Source organism: Microtus oregoni, unplaced genomic scaffold, assembly GCF_018167655.1.
Source record: "Microtus oregoni isolate MIOR12 unplaced genomic scaffold, Mior012 000067F_003, whole genome shotgun sequence".
Classification (NCBI taxonomy): Eukaryota; Metazoa; Chordata; class Mammalia; order Rodentia; family Cricetidae; genus Microtus; species Microtus oregoni.
Genome location: NW_024543956.1, coordinates 336520 through 349683, shown reverse-complemented (window position 1 = coordinate 349683; position 13164 = coordinate 336520). Strand labels below are relative to the sequence as shown.

General features: G+C 46.7%; 1 pseudogene; it reads left to right on the top strand.

Annotated features, from left to right (window-relative positions):
• Positions 1-468: 468 nt before the first annotated feature.
• Positions 469-1560, top strand: LOC121440336 (annotated as a pseudogene).
• Positions 1561-13164: the final 11604 nt, after the last annotated feature.

Genomic DNA, 13164 nt, shown 5'->3' with positions numbered 1-13164 from the left:
GCCTGTGTCTGAGGCACAGAGTGGGATGCAGAAGCATCATGTAAGGCAGTGGTTCTCAATATCCCTAATGCTACGACCCTTTAATACAGTTCTTTGTGTTGTGGTGACTCCCTCACACAACCATAAAACTTATTTCCATGGCTACTTCATACCTGTAATTTTGCTACTGTTGCAAATCATAAGGTAAATACCTGTGTTTCCCAGCGGTCTTTGGAGATCCCCTTGAAAAGGTCGCTTGACCCTGAAGGGTCACGAAGCACGGGTTGAGAACCTCTGCTCTAGGGCTAGTGGATGAGAAGGGGCTGGGGTGGGGAAGACATTAACCTCCTCTTTCCGTTTTTTGTTTCCAGGCTGTGGAGAGCTAGGCTGGTCTTCCTGAGTCCTAGCCTAGGCTCCTATCCCAACCTGATGTGCTTCTGGGGAAACTGTTTCCGGCCCCTAGTGTGAGCTTTGCTAAATTTTCAGATTATGGCGGTGGAGATGCTCCAGGACTGGTGCAGGTGGATGGGTGTCAGCGCTCGTAGGGGCTTGCTTATCCTGGGCATCCTGGAGGACTGCAGTGAAGCTGAATTCCAAGGGTCCCTGCAGGCTGCCCTGTGGCCCATGGGCCACTTTACTGTGCTTGGCAAAGTGTTTCATGAGGAGGATAATGCCACTGCAGCCCTGGTTGAGCTCGACCAGGAAATCAACTATGCTTTGGTCCCAAGGGAAATCCTAGGCACTGGGGGGCCCTGGAACGTGGTCTTTGTGCCCAGTTGCTCCAGCGAGGAGCTTCTTGATCGTGTTTTCCACTTCTTGGAGCAACGGGGGAGACAGTGGACAGTGTACCTGGAGACCCAGGTCTGGAGCTGGACAGAGTGTGCAGGCTCCAGTCAGTTAGTCAGGCAATCCAGCCCTGGGTGGATACCTTGCGGTACCAGCGTTTGGGTATGTTTTCTGGGAGCGTTCAGCCAGCCCCTGGGGAGGAATCCTTTGAGGCCTGGCTAGACCACACCACTGACATGTTTTGGGTGTGGCAAAGGGTCCCAGAAAGGGAGAAGAGGAGACGGTTGCTGGAGGGCTTGCGGGGAACTGCTTTGTACCTTGTACAGGGGCTGTTAGCAGAGAATCCGGCAAAGACTGCAGAGGAGTGCCTAGAGGCTCTGTCGAGTATTTGGAGACAATGAGTCTCAGGCCACCATTCGAATCAAGTGTCTGACTGCAAAACAGCAGCCAGATGAGCAGCTCTCTGCCTTTGTGTTGAGGCTAGAAGTTCTGCTGCAGAAAGCCATTTAGAAAGGGGCTCTCGAGAGAACCTCTACGGATGATTTGCGCCTGAGGCAGATGCTCACCAGGGCTAACCTGACTGAGCCTCTGGAGGAAGCTCTGAGGAGGCTAAGAATGATCAGGAGATCTCCAACTTTCCTGGAGTTGTTGGGCCTCAAACGGGAATCTGAGGAATGGGAGGCAAGACTAGCCAGCAACATGGTAGTCCAGGTGGAGGATGAAGCTGGCAATCTGGCTTCTGTCCAGGCTGATGGAAGAGCCAGTGCTAAGGCAGAAGATGAGGTGGAGGAGTAGGCAAAGGACAAGGTTGAGGAGGAGATATAAGGCCATAACTCAGACCACGGCCCTGTAGACCCAAGCCAGACAGGACCCTATGAGCCCCCTGGGACTCCCACCCCAGCACAGATGGGCAGTAATCTTAGAGAGTGCCCAGGAGGGCCCGGCTGCATGCTGGGCAGCCTTGCCTAGGCAGGAGAACATAAGGCAGAAGACCCCATCCTGTCCCAGTCTAGAAGTATTGCTGAAGGGTCAGCCCCAAAGTAAAGGAGCGGGCCTGCAGATATCTGCTATAGCCCCTGGCCTGGGAGAGATTAGGGAGAAATAGTCTCTTATAAGGGTCCTGACTGCCTGGCTCTTCTACCCAGTTAGCATCTCCAGGCAGGTTTATGACACTGCCTTTGGAATCTCATCCTTATCTGTTCTACTCACAGTGGCCCAGGTATTCAGTGAGTACACACTTTAATACTAGCTCTCCCATCCATCACACCCTAGCAAAGTATATCAGTCCCTGACTTACCCTGCTAGCTACTACCGTAGCCCAGCTTGTGTTGCGAACTTCCATGCCAGCCAAGGCCCTATTTGCTCTGCTCCTATCTCGTGTTGTGTATTCCTGGACAGCTTTCTTGATATACTTACAGGCCAGCAACTTGCTGCTTGTTCCCTGCAGATGTGTGTGTTCTTACCTGAGAAGGTGCTCTACAGAGATCCCAAGACAAGCCCTTGGAACCAGCAAAACAGTATGGGTGATGGCAATCAGCAACTGGCTGATGCTCATCTTGTGACTGATTACAATCTGGGGTGGGCACGAAGACCTGGACTAAGGATGGATGGGCTCGGAGAACCAAGATTCAATGTTCCACTCTTGTTGTTACTTTTGTTATTACTTGTGACAACAGTTCTTCAGTTTGGCAAGATGTTCCTTTCAGTGCTTTCCAGTGTCCAGAATAATTCAGGATCACCCTACAGTGGGTGATTCTTCTAGAGAGTTCCCCCAAAAGAAAGAACACTTCCAGATGCCATTATTCTGCAAAGAGGTGTATCAGGGGTCCCTTGGAAGGAAGAAGCTTAGGCAAGCAGGCCTCAGTGTGGCCAGTAGATGAGATCCTTTCTAATGAATCACAGAGTAGGAAAAGGTGGGACCTGTGGCCTCTAACAGCTGGGGGAAGTTCTGTGCTGTCATCCCCCCGCCTTCAATGACTTCAGTAAATGTATCTGTTCAATAAATTTCACGGATGTTACAGTTGCATCCTGCTTTTTCTTGGCTTGGACTGGACTGGAGCAAGATTGATTTATGTACAAGGCAAGAACATGAAGGGCTGTGGGGGTGGCAGGGGGGGGCTTGAATTGGTAAAAGCAGGCTGACAATGTGTATGGGGGCAGTGGCTATCTGGTTTCAGTGGGGAGGCACTTCAGGATGACAAGAGTTAGGGATACGTCAGTTATGTGCTCAAGTGAAGCTATGGAGCAGTAAGCAAGGCCCTTGGACCCAATGTTCATGACTGATGGGTGTTTCAGTTAGGAAAGCGTTCTCACAGATATTAAATGCCATTTTTGATTACTAAAATATAGAAAAAAGAAAACCAAAAAAAATTTCCATGGAGCCACAAATAGCCAAAACCCTCCCCTGAGACAGAAAACCAAAATTGGAGGCATTATATTTTCTGATTTCATAATATATTACACAGATATAATGATCAAAAGAGTACCACACGCTTTTAATCACAGAGTTGGGAGGCAGAGGCAGGAGATCTCTGAGTTAAAGGCATAGCTGGTCTACATGGTGAATTCCAAGACAGCCAGGACTACATAGAATGACTCTGTCTCAAACAAACAAACAAAAGTATGGCATTGGCATCAAGGTGTGTATCAATGGGATGGGGAAAACATATAAGAAACCAGTCCCCACACCCACAAAAAACTGGGGAAAGTATGGTCTTTTCAGCAAATAGCACTCAGAAAGCTATGCATCTATGTGTAGAAGTAAGAATTTTGACCCTCACTTTGTTCTTGGAGCACTTTTAGTTATCACATTAAAACTTTAGACAGAAAAAGCATAAAAGATTTCCTCAAACGATAAATGTTATGCGTAGCAAAAGGAAATATTCGAACAAACAAAATCACCATCTTTGGATTGGGGGAAAACATTTGTGAATTATAAACTTCATGGGGGTTAATATCTCAAATATCAATGAATTAGTACAACTCAATAGCAAAAAGCAAGCAAACAAAAACTCCCAAATAATTTGATTAAAAAATGGACAAAAGAACTCCATAGACAACAAGTATATGAAAATGTACGCAACATCACTAGTCAATAGGAAATGCAAAGCAAAACCACAATGTGAGACTTCCCCAGATGGGTTGAATGGCTACTATTAAAAACCACAACAGAGCCGGGCAGTGGTGGCACACGCCTTTAATCCCAGAACTCGGGAGGCAGAGGCAGGTGGACCTCTGTGAGTTCGTGGTCAGCCTGGTCTACAAAAGCTAGTGCCAGGACAGGAACCAAAAAGTTACAGAGAAACCCCCGTCTCGAAAAATCAAAAAAAAAAAATAGCCAGCTTCCTGGTTTGTGCTGGTTGCACAAATGCCTCTGGCTCTTTTGGGAGGTCCAGCTATGGAACACTTAAATGGGGTTTGTGAACAGAGTACCACAAATTGCTTAATGGCAACATAAACCTGCTGCATCCCTGGAGCTGGGGTAGAGAGCATGGCTTGCAGAGGCAGTGAACATACCTCCACCATGTTGTATAGGGCAGAGCCAATGGGCAGAGCCATGGAGTTGGTCCTAGCCATGCCCACTTAACATTTTTTAAAAAGGTACTCCTTGTCAAAAATAGCTATGCAATAAAGACAGACTCAGACAAAAGTGAACCTCTGAATGGGCCACAGCGTGTTTAACAACATACACAGGCTTGGGAAAGAGAGGGAAAAGAGTATAGATAGTAAAATAATATAAATAGTACGTACAGACAGTCATAGATTTAAGAAGAAAAGATAATTAAATAAATATTAAAAACTAAGAGTAAAAAAGCCACACGAGGTTGGAAAATGCACAGAGAGTCTGAATTATGTATACTATTGTGTTTTCTTTAAATTTTTTGACTGTGAATAAACTAACAACAGAGAGATATTTCATTGTATGGGCTACTAAGCTAAAGCAACATATATATTTTAAAGGTATTTTGACCTCAAATTTGAGTCTGAGGATATGTTACTTTGGAAAAGAGATTCTACATTTGTTCCCACAGAAGATAAGAACCTTAAGTTCCTTCCAGGCTAATGTAGTATGATGGAACATAGATCCCCTGAAAGGTCTCCATAAACCCTAAAAATACTTTGCCCAACAAACAGCAGGAATCAATTTGGAGAAAACAACTCCCAAATTTCCAAAATGATGGTTTATAAATGTTTGTTTTCATTTGAAGGGGGATATGATATAGAGATGAATACTTTGCATTGGTAGGGACCTTGGTCTATTGATACATATTTAAGGTCGACTTTGTTACAGTGTATATATGTAATTCTGCTCTTATTTAAGGTATTGTGTTTGTGCAGCTCATTTAAAAAAGTAATGTATAATTAAAAATTACAGATTATTAGCCTTTTATAATAGTCAAACAGGTAGTCATGTTATTCAGGTTTTCTAGATATATAGAGATATAATTCAGTTAGATAGATAATCTTCAACACTTTAAAGACTACAGAATATGACATTTTAAATGTTTTAAGAACTTAGACTTTTCTCACTAGTGAGACATGTCTGCTTCTGTCAGCACCAATTGCTTCAGAGACATTGATAGGCATTGAAGGAACTCATCATGGAATTTGCCTTCAATGTGACAAGGCTAGCCATTTGGGCAAGAAACTGCTCTTGCCTGGACTGCTTGATGGGATGCTGTATGAACTGGACATGCAGGACCCATAGAAAAATGATTGCTGAACTTGACTAAAGAAGGTGAGGCAGTCCTTCAGGGTTTCTGCTTCATGAAAGAGTCTGCCAGACATTCTACAGGACACAGAATAAACCAACTGATGCTCTTTACAAGACAGAACAGATATTCAAATTTCTTGCTTCATGGAAAAGTCTGTACTAGGGGCCTGTAGACTGAAGATGGATGCCCCAATGGTACAGAAGAACTTTGGGTGACTGTCCAGGCAGCGAGATCTCTCTGTCAGCTCTAGAGTATTGCAAGTTGCTTACAATGCACTTCCTGTTCACTTATATCCTCCTGGGGTCTTTGCTGGAATTGAAGATAAATAGGAATATAGTTTTCCTTAATTATAATAAAAGATAAATTAGATATAAAACTTTAGATTCACAAAGAAATATTGTCACTGTAAATCTTGCTTGATACTTGTTATATGTAATTTTACTGTGTTAAAGTTAAAACTTTCTTTTTTGTTTAGATCGAAAAGGGGAGGTGATGTGGGATATCCTTGATAAATGTTGCTTTTATTGGCTAATGAATAAAGCTGCTTTGGCCTATGACAGGGCAGAATATAGCCAGACTGGAAGAGATATCTAGAGAGAGTAGGCGGAGTCAGAGAGACACCATGTAGCTGCTAAAGAAGACAGAGGCCATGTAGCTGCCTAAGAAGCAAGCAACTAACAAACCACTAGCCATGGGGTAAAATATAAAATAACAGAAATGGGTTAATTTAAGAAAGACATAAGAGATAAATAAGAATACACATAAGCTATTGGCCAAACAGTGTTGTAATTAATATAGTTTCTGTGTGATTATTCGGGTCGGGGCAGTCAGGAAACGTAAGCACAACCTCTGCTTACAATTGTGGGTAGGCCTTTTTGTTTTTCAAGTCCTGGGCTGATGCAATAAAGCACTTCAAGGTACATATTAGACAGTGAGTGAGGAGTATGCTTTTCTTTCGGAACTATGAGGAACAGGAGCTGCAGAAGGAATCAGAAGTCCACAGCATGTAGAATCAGAATATGAAACTCCAGGAACATATTTGCACATGAGGCACATGGCCCACACTTTTGATAGTGGTAGGACAGGAGCCTAGGCCTTCTTACATGCTTGACAAGAACCATACCACTGATCTCTGTAGAGGCTTACTCTGTGGGGGCAGTGATGAATATGGAATTTCACAGTTTGAAAGCGACCTGGAAAGTAGAAGCTGTTGTTTTTCAGCAGCACAATAAGAGTCTCTGCCGACACAATAATCCAAATTAGAGCAAATCAGATCGAATTAAAAAAAATAACCAGGTTTAATGGACGCCAGGGTTACTGGGTGGACCCAGGAAAAACATGGAGAGGGAGAAAAGAGAACCGGAATAAACACCAGAGAGGGAAAAGGGAAGACCAGGTGTTCCTTGGGGGTGGGGGGTAAATAGCTTGTGGGAGTGGCCTCGAGCATCTCTGGGGAGGGGTCACTGTTTGGTAGGTTGTCTTGGAGGTGGAACTTGGATTGAGGCAACTCCCAGGGGAGGTGACTTGAAATGGAGTTTTCTGCTCAACATTCCAAAATGAATGCCAGGGAGCTGGGGTGAAGCCCCCAACTAAACATTACAGTCTTTTCGGTTAAAGGGCTGCTGGTTCAAGTTTAGCTACTTACTGCGGGCATTGTTGATGTGGGAGAGGGGAGAGTTGGGAGTTGGTGGGCTCACACTCAGAGAGAGATGTGGCTGGAGAGGCATCCAGTATACTGCCTTCCTGGAGACCTCCAGCAGCTGTTTCTTGAGGGAGGTAAGAAGGCAGGTAGCTAGGAGAAAAAATATTGTTATTACCTGTCTTGTTTGTACCAACAACGATGAGTGTGCCAGGACAAGGAGCAGATAGGATCTTTATTATGGCATCTTGGAAAACCAGAGGGTGGAAGGTCCTAACTTCTAGACAGATCAAGTATCCACAATAGGTGCCCGCTTGGGTCTGGAGAGATGGTACCAGCATGGGTGTCTCAGAAGCTTGGCAGCTGAGGGGGTGGTGAGGATTACCGTGTGAGGTCCTGTCCATCCAAGAGAACTGGGAGCTATGTAGAAGGAGCTACCGGCCTGCTTTTCATCCCACCCGGCTCCCGCACAGCTAGCTTTACACCCGAAATAACAACATACTAATTGTATTCATTTAAACATTGCCTGGCCAGTTAGCTCTAGCCTCTTATAGGCTAATTCTTACATCTTGATTAACCCATTTCTATTAATGTGTGTAGCACCACGAGCTGGTGGCTTACCGGGAAAGATTCAGCATGTCTGACCTGGCGGCTGGCTCCATGGCGTCTGGCTCACTTCCCTTCTTCCCAGCATTCTGTTCTGTCTACTCCACCCACCCATGTTCTGACCTATCAGGCCAAGCAGTTTCTTTATTAATTAACCAATGAAAGCAACAGATAGACAGATGACCCTCCTCCATCAGAGCTAGATGTTTAAGGAATACTCTGCCCCTGGGGAGAGCAGGGCATATTTAGGGGCATTTGGGTCCACTGGTGTGGGGCAGGGAGACAACTGTCAGCATGTGAAAGGAAGAGGGAACTTAGAAAGGAGAGGTAGGGAAGGTGCACCACCAGTGGAAGAGTATGGACTGGGAGGTGGTGATTAACAAGAAAGGGCCTGCCATAAAGGAGCTCAAATGGCAGGTAAGGGCATTGGGGAGAAATGAGGGCCAAGATGACCTGACTTCAATGGAGAGCTTGGTTTGTTGTTGTTTGATGAGTCCATTGGCCCTCTCCACCTTTCCCGAGGATTGTGGATGGTAGGGGGTGTGGAATTTCCAGGAGATGTTGAGAGCTTCTGACCCGAGCTCCATGACCCTGGAAGTGAAGGCTGGCCCATTGTCCGTCTCGATGGTCCATGGGATGCCAAACCGAGGAATTATATGGTCCAGGAGCACCTCAGCCACCACATCTGCTGTTTCCATGGAGGCTGGAAACATTTCTATCCACCCTGTAAAAGTGTCTACAAGTGTTAAGAGATAACAAAGTTTTTTTATAAGTAGGCATATGGGACAAATCAACCTGTCAACCTTTGCCTGGTTGATGCCCATGAAGCTGATGCAGAGACTGACATATATGGAGACCCCTTGTGGACTGGCCTGGGCACATGTCAGGCAGGAGGGGTGAACCTGTGAAATATGATCTTGGAGATGGGTGGGGTCAAACAGTGGCTCTAGAAATGGAACAAAGCTTTGGGGCCTATGTGTAAGGTGTGGTGGATGTCTGAAATGATCGACTATGGTCTTGAAGAAGAATGAGACAGATATTTAAATTGAACCAGCCACCCTTTGTTTTTGTGGCCCCCTTTTTATGAGCTCATCCCTACGTTCTGGTTTGTAACAAGGTTGATAGGAGGGAGTTAAGAACAAAATATGTCCTGTGGAATCAAAGGAGCTTGAAGCCAGCCCCCAGGGCTACTGAGTCTGCCTTGGCATTGCCTAAGGTCACTGGGTCCTTGGAGGATTGGTGTCCCTGACAGTAATTTATGGCTACTTCCACAAGGACCTGGAGGGCCTCCAAGGGATTGGCTATAAGGGGTCCATTAACTATGGGAGTGCCCTTGATAGTAAGGAAGCCCCTTTCCTTCCAGAGTGTAGAATGGGCATGGGCTATTAAGAAGGCATATTTAGAGTCTGTATAAATATTAGCCCTTTGGCCGTTGGCTATCTGGAGTGCTCTAGTAAAGGCAATTAATTTGGCCTTTTGTGAGGAGGTTCCCATAGGCAGGCAGGTTGCTTTAACTGTGTTAGTGGAAGTAACCACTGCACAATGCTGCCTGGTCCACACTTTCAAGGGAAATTTTTTCCATGTATTGCTCCCTACTTCTGTTTTTTCAATTATTTGTTTTAGTTTATAAAATGATGTACTTTATTATAACACTTTGTACATTCTCATGTTTGTGATATTATATCTTGCACTTCTTGACTGCAACTGCCTCCACCGTTCCTGCTCTTCCTCATGTGCTTCATCTGCATTATACACTGCAGTGCTACTGTTGCATGTGCACGTACGCTCACACACACGCACGCACACACGCAAAGGAGTGTACCAGGAGACAGAGAACACAGATAAAAAGACAGACACCAGAAGGCATCATATGTATTCTTCTGCTCCTTGCTCAAGGATGTACTTTATAACTTCCATACTCCAAAGATAAAAAAGAAAGTATGATGTGTGTGACAACTCAGTGTATAGGAAAACAGACACACACACACACACCAATTAGCCCAAAGCACTGATGTGCAATATTCTCCCATAAAACAAACAGGGAGGAGGACTTATAAATCCAACAAAGGCTACAGACAAATGAGAATTACAGAAGGAATCAGGACAAAGGAGCAGGAGAGATGACTTGAGAATTGATCAGACAAGCACTTCAAAGTCTACAGTGAGAAACCTGCAGTCGCATGTCCCCAAGAAAACTCAAGGACACAAATGAAAAGAGAAGTAAACAGGAGCTTCTGGGAGGCATAAAAAGGCTGCCTCTCATCAGTACTCGTCAGGTGTCAGTGACGTCAAGCAATGACATGTCCCCATCGTTGGGCTTCAACCTCTGGAAGAGGATGGTGTAGGCAAGGAAAACGGCATTACTGGGACATATAGCCCCATGAATGGTAGGCGAGGAGACAGGGTTTTGTTCTCAGAACTTAACGTACAGGGGCAGTGGCAGTTAAAGTCAGAGGAGAGGCTGAATATGCAGGTAAGAATATTTCTGACATGCAGGCTCTGAGCATTGCACTGCCATGTGCATGGCTAAGTAGAACACAATGGCCTTAGACATGATCTTCTCTTAGAAAAGAAAGTAACACATTGAAATTGCTATTTCCTCCTCTAGATGGAGTCAAAAGCAGGAAGAAGGGAGGTCCAGAGATTTTTCCATTCTTAAAGGTAAGAAGGATTGAGTTACACTGTTGATGGCTTTTACAGAGAAACAGCTCATAACACAGAGGGAAAATGTGGATCCATTTAAAAATCTTCTGTACATGTTCATTGTTGTGAACTTCTGAGTGTGGAATCCAGAAGCTGACAAGACGTGTCTGCCTCATCTATTCTTCATGTTCGTTTTTTAGACAGGGTCTCCTCATAGAACTCAGTACTTGCAAATCCAGCCATACTGGCTGGTCAGCAAGCACCAGGGTTCTTATCTTTGCAGTCCCACTACTGAAAATACAAGCATGCACACTATGTGTGATCTTCTTAACCTGGGTAAGAGCCCACATTGTGCAGAAAGGAAATCCAGGAATTAGCAGCAAGGACTAACGCTGAGCATTCTCCCATACGAGGCAAACGGTACTGTGAATCTAGAGGCACAGGCTGGAGGACACAGGACATTTCACAGAGATTCAGACAAGAACAGAGACTGAGAAAGAAGACCGGGCTTGTGTAAGGTTGCACTTGAGAGCCCACTGAGGCACCAATTCGGTGCACAGTCACAAAAATATGTCATGGACTGTGATTCCAGACAAGAAAACAGGAGCTTCAGGGAGGTATGGCAGGGCTGCCCCTCATCAGTACATCACAGATGTCAGTGACTCCAAGGGATGACAGGTCCCCTACTTTCCTGCAAACAGCAGAAGTCTCTGATCTCTGAAATGTGAGAAAAGCTGGGATACTGATGTTTTCTGCAAAAAGTCAGCCCACAAATAGCAAATGTCTCATTTACAGTAAGAAGTCTCCGGGAAGGGGAAGATGGCTGAGAATGGAAAGTGCTTTCTGCATGAGGTGAAAACCCGACTTCATCATCCAGTACTCATTTGACAAAAAGGTATGTGGACAGGTATGTTTAATCTCAGCACCAGGGAGACAGAGACAGGAGGATCAAAGGGAGAGCACATACACACACTCACAAACATGCACGCGTGCAAGCGTGCTCACACACAGAGAGATAAATAGAGAGGGAGAGACAGAGAGAGACACACGCAGAGAGACCCACGCAAAGAGACACACACACACAAAGACAGGGGGAGTCCTTTGAAATCAGGCTATTCCTAGGGTCACAACATTTCCAACCCCTTCTTTGGCTTCAAAGCACAGCCTCAAAGCACACATGCGTTCCTCTCCTTCAACGTGAGTGAGCCAAGAGGGAGGTAATGGAGAAAGCAATGGGACCTGCCCCATCCAAGGCACCCTAGAGAGGACAGGGAGTAAGGGGAAGAGTCAGAGACACATAGAGAGACACAGTGTCATCAGGAACCTGGTGTGCTGTCTGGGTGCATGGGGTCCGTGCAGAGAGGGCAAGTCTGCGCATAGCTAGCTAATACCCCACCCATAGCTGGTGACGGTCCAGAGAGGAGACCCCAAGGGACTTCTTCACGCTTGGGCACAGGCCACAGAGGGCTAGGCCCGGCCTGAAGCTAACAGGAATTGCCGAATCCATGTAGACAATCTGCAACGTCAAGCACGTTCGTGAACGTTTATTTTGGGGGTCAGGGGGTAGGGGTGGGGTCTGTGTGTGGAGAAACACGTATGCAGTGAGGAGCGGTCATAGCAAGCCCCACAGTCTCCCAGATGGTTCTCTTTTGGAGGTGGAGCTGCAGGGGGTGATGGCAGAAAGGAGGAGGCTCCCTTCTAAGGAGTGGGCGCAGGAGGGTCCCTGCCAGCCCCAATCCTGGCTGCTGACCTCTTCCGGGCCGCCTTTAGGATGGTCTTCTCAAAGAGCTCTTTTTCACGATAGTGCACAGGTGGGCCACGCAGGTACTTCTCTTCTGCCTCCTTGTAGCTGAGCTCATCCAGGGCAGCGATGGAGCAGATGATTGCCTCTGGAAGAAGAACCTCCATGGTGAGCCGGACTTGGTCTCCTCTTGCCAGCGAGAGCAGGGCCTGGTCTGCTTCCTTGGATATTTCTTGCAAATGTCTGGCCACGAGGTGCAACTGGTCTTCATCCTCCAGGTAGGTCTCAATGCAGAAGACTTCCCTCTTTGACTTCCAGAGGTCGTCCAGCCACCGGGACGGTTTCCTGCCCTTCACGATGTCCAGCAGGTGCTGGTCGGCCCCCTTTCTCTTCACGATGAAGTCTACGAGCTTCTGGTTGGCTCTGTCCCAAGCGGCTCTCATGCGGTCAGGCAGGAGTTTCTTGCGGGGCCTCTTCCCACCGGGGGCGGTCTCCTCCTCCCAGTCTTCCAAGTCGGCATAGCTCACCTTGGGGAAATCAATGCGCAGGTCGCCCTCTTGAATGGCTCTCCTCAGCGGGTAACTGGCTCGGGCGGTGTAGTAGTCCATAAAGGAGCCCCGGAAGGAGCCACAGGCGAGGTCCTCTCTGTAGCGGTCGATCACAGAGAGGCACCAGTTGATGCCCTGGCCGTACACTTTGCTGGCTCTCCGCAGGAGGGAGAATCTCTCCCCACAGTCCAGGAGCTTCAGCTTGCGGAGAGGGACGCGGACACCCCTGCGCTCAAACTGCATGTTGCCCTCGATCAGCAGCACCCTGGCCGTCTTGTCGTTCTTGCTGACACTCTTGACCACCGCCGGCCAGAAAGGATGGTCCTGGAATTTGAACCAGACCAGCATCCCTCGTTCGATGGTATTCGTCTCCTGGGCAGAAGCCACACTGGTGGCTTGGCAGTCTTCCTGAACTCCAGGGGCTCTCCTCTTGACCCTGGCCTTAGTCACCTTCGAGCGCACTCGAGTTTCCAGTCCCGAGAGCCCACAATGTGCACACAGCACATG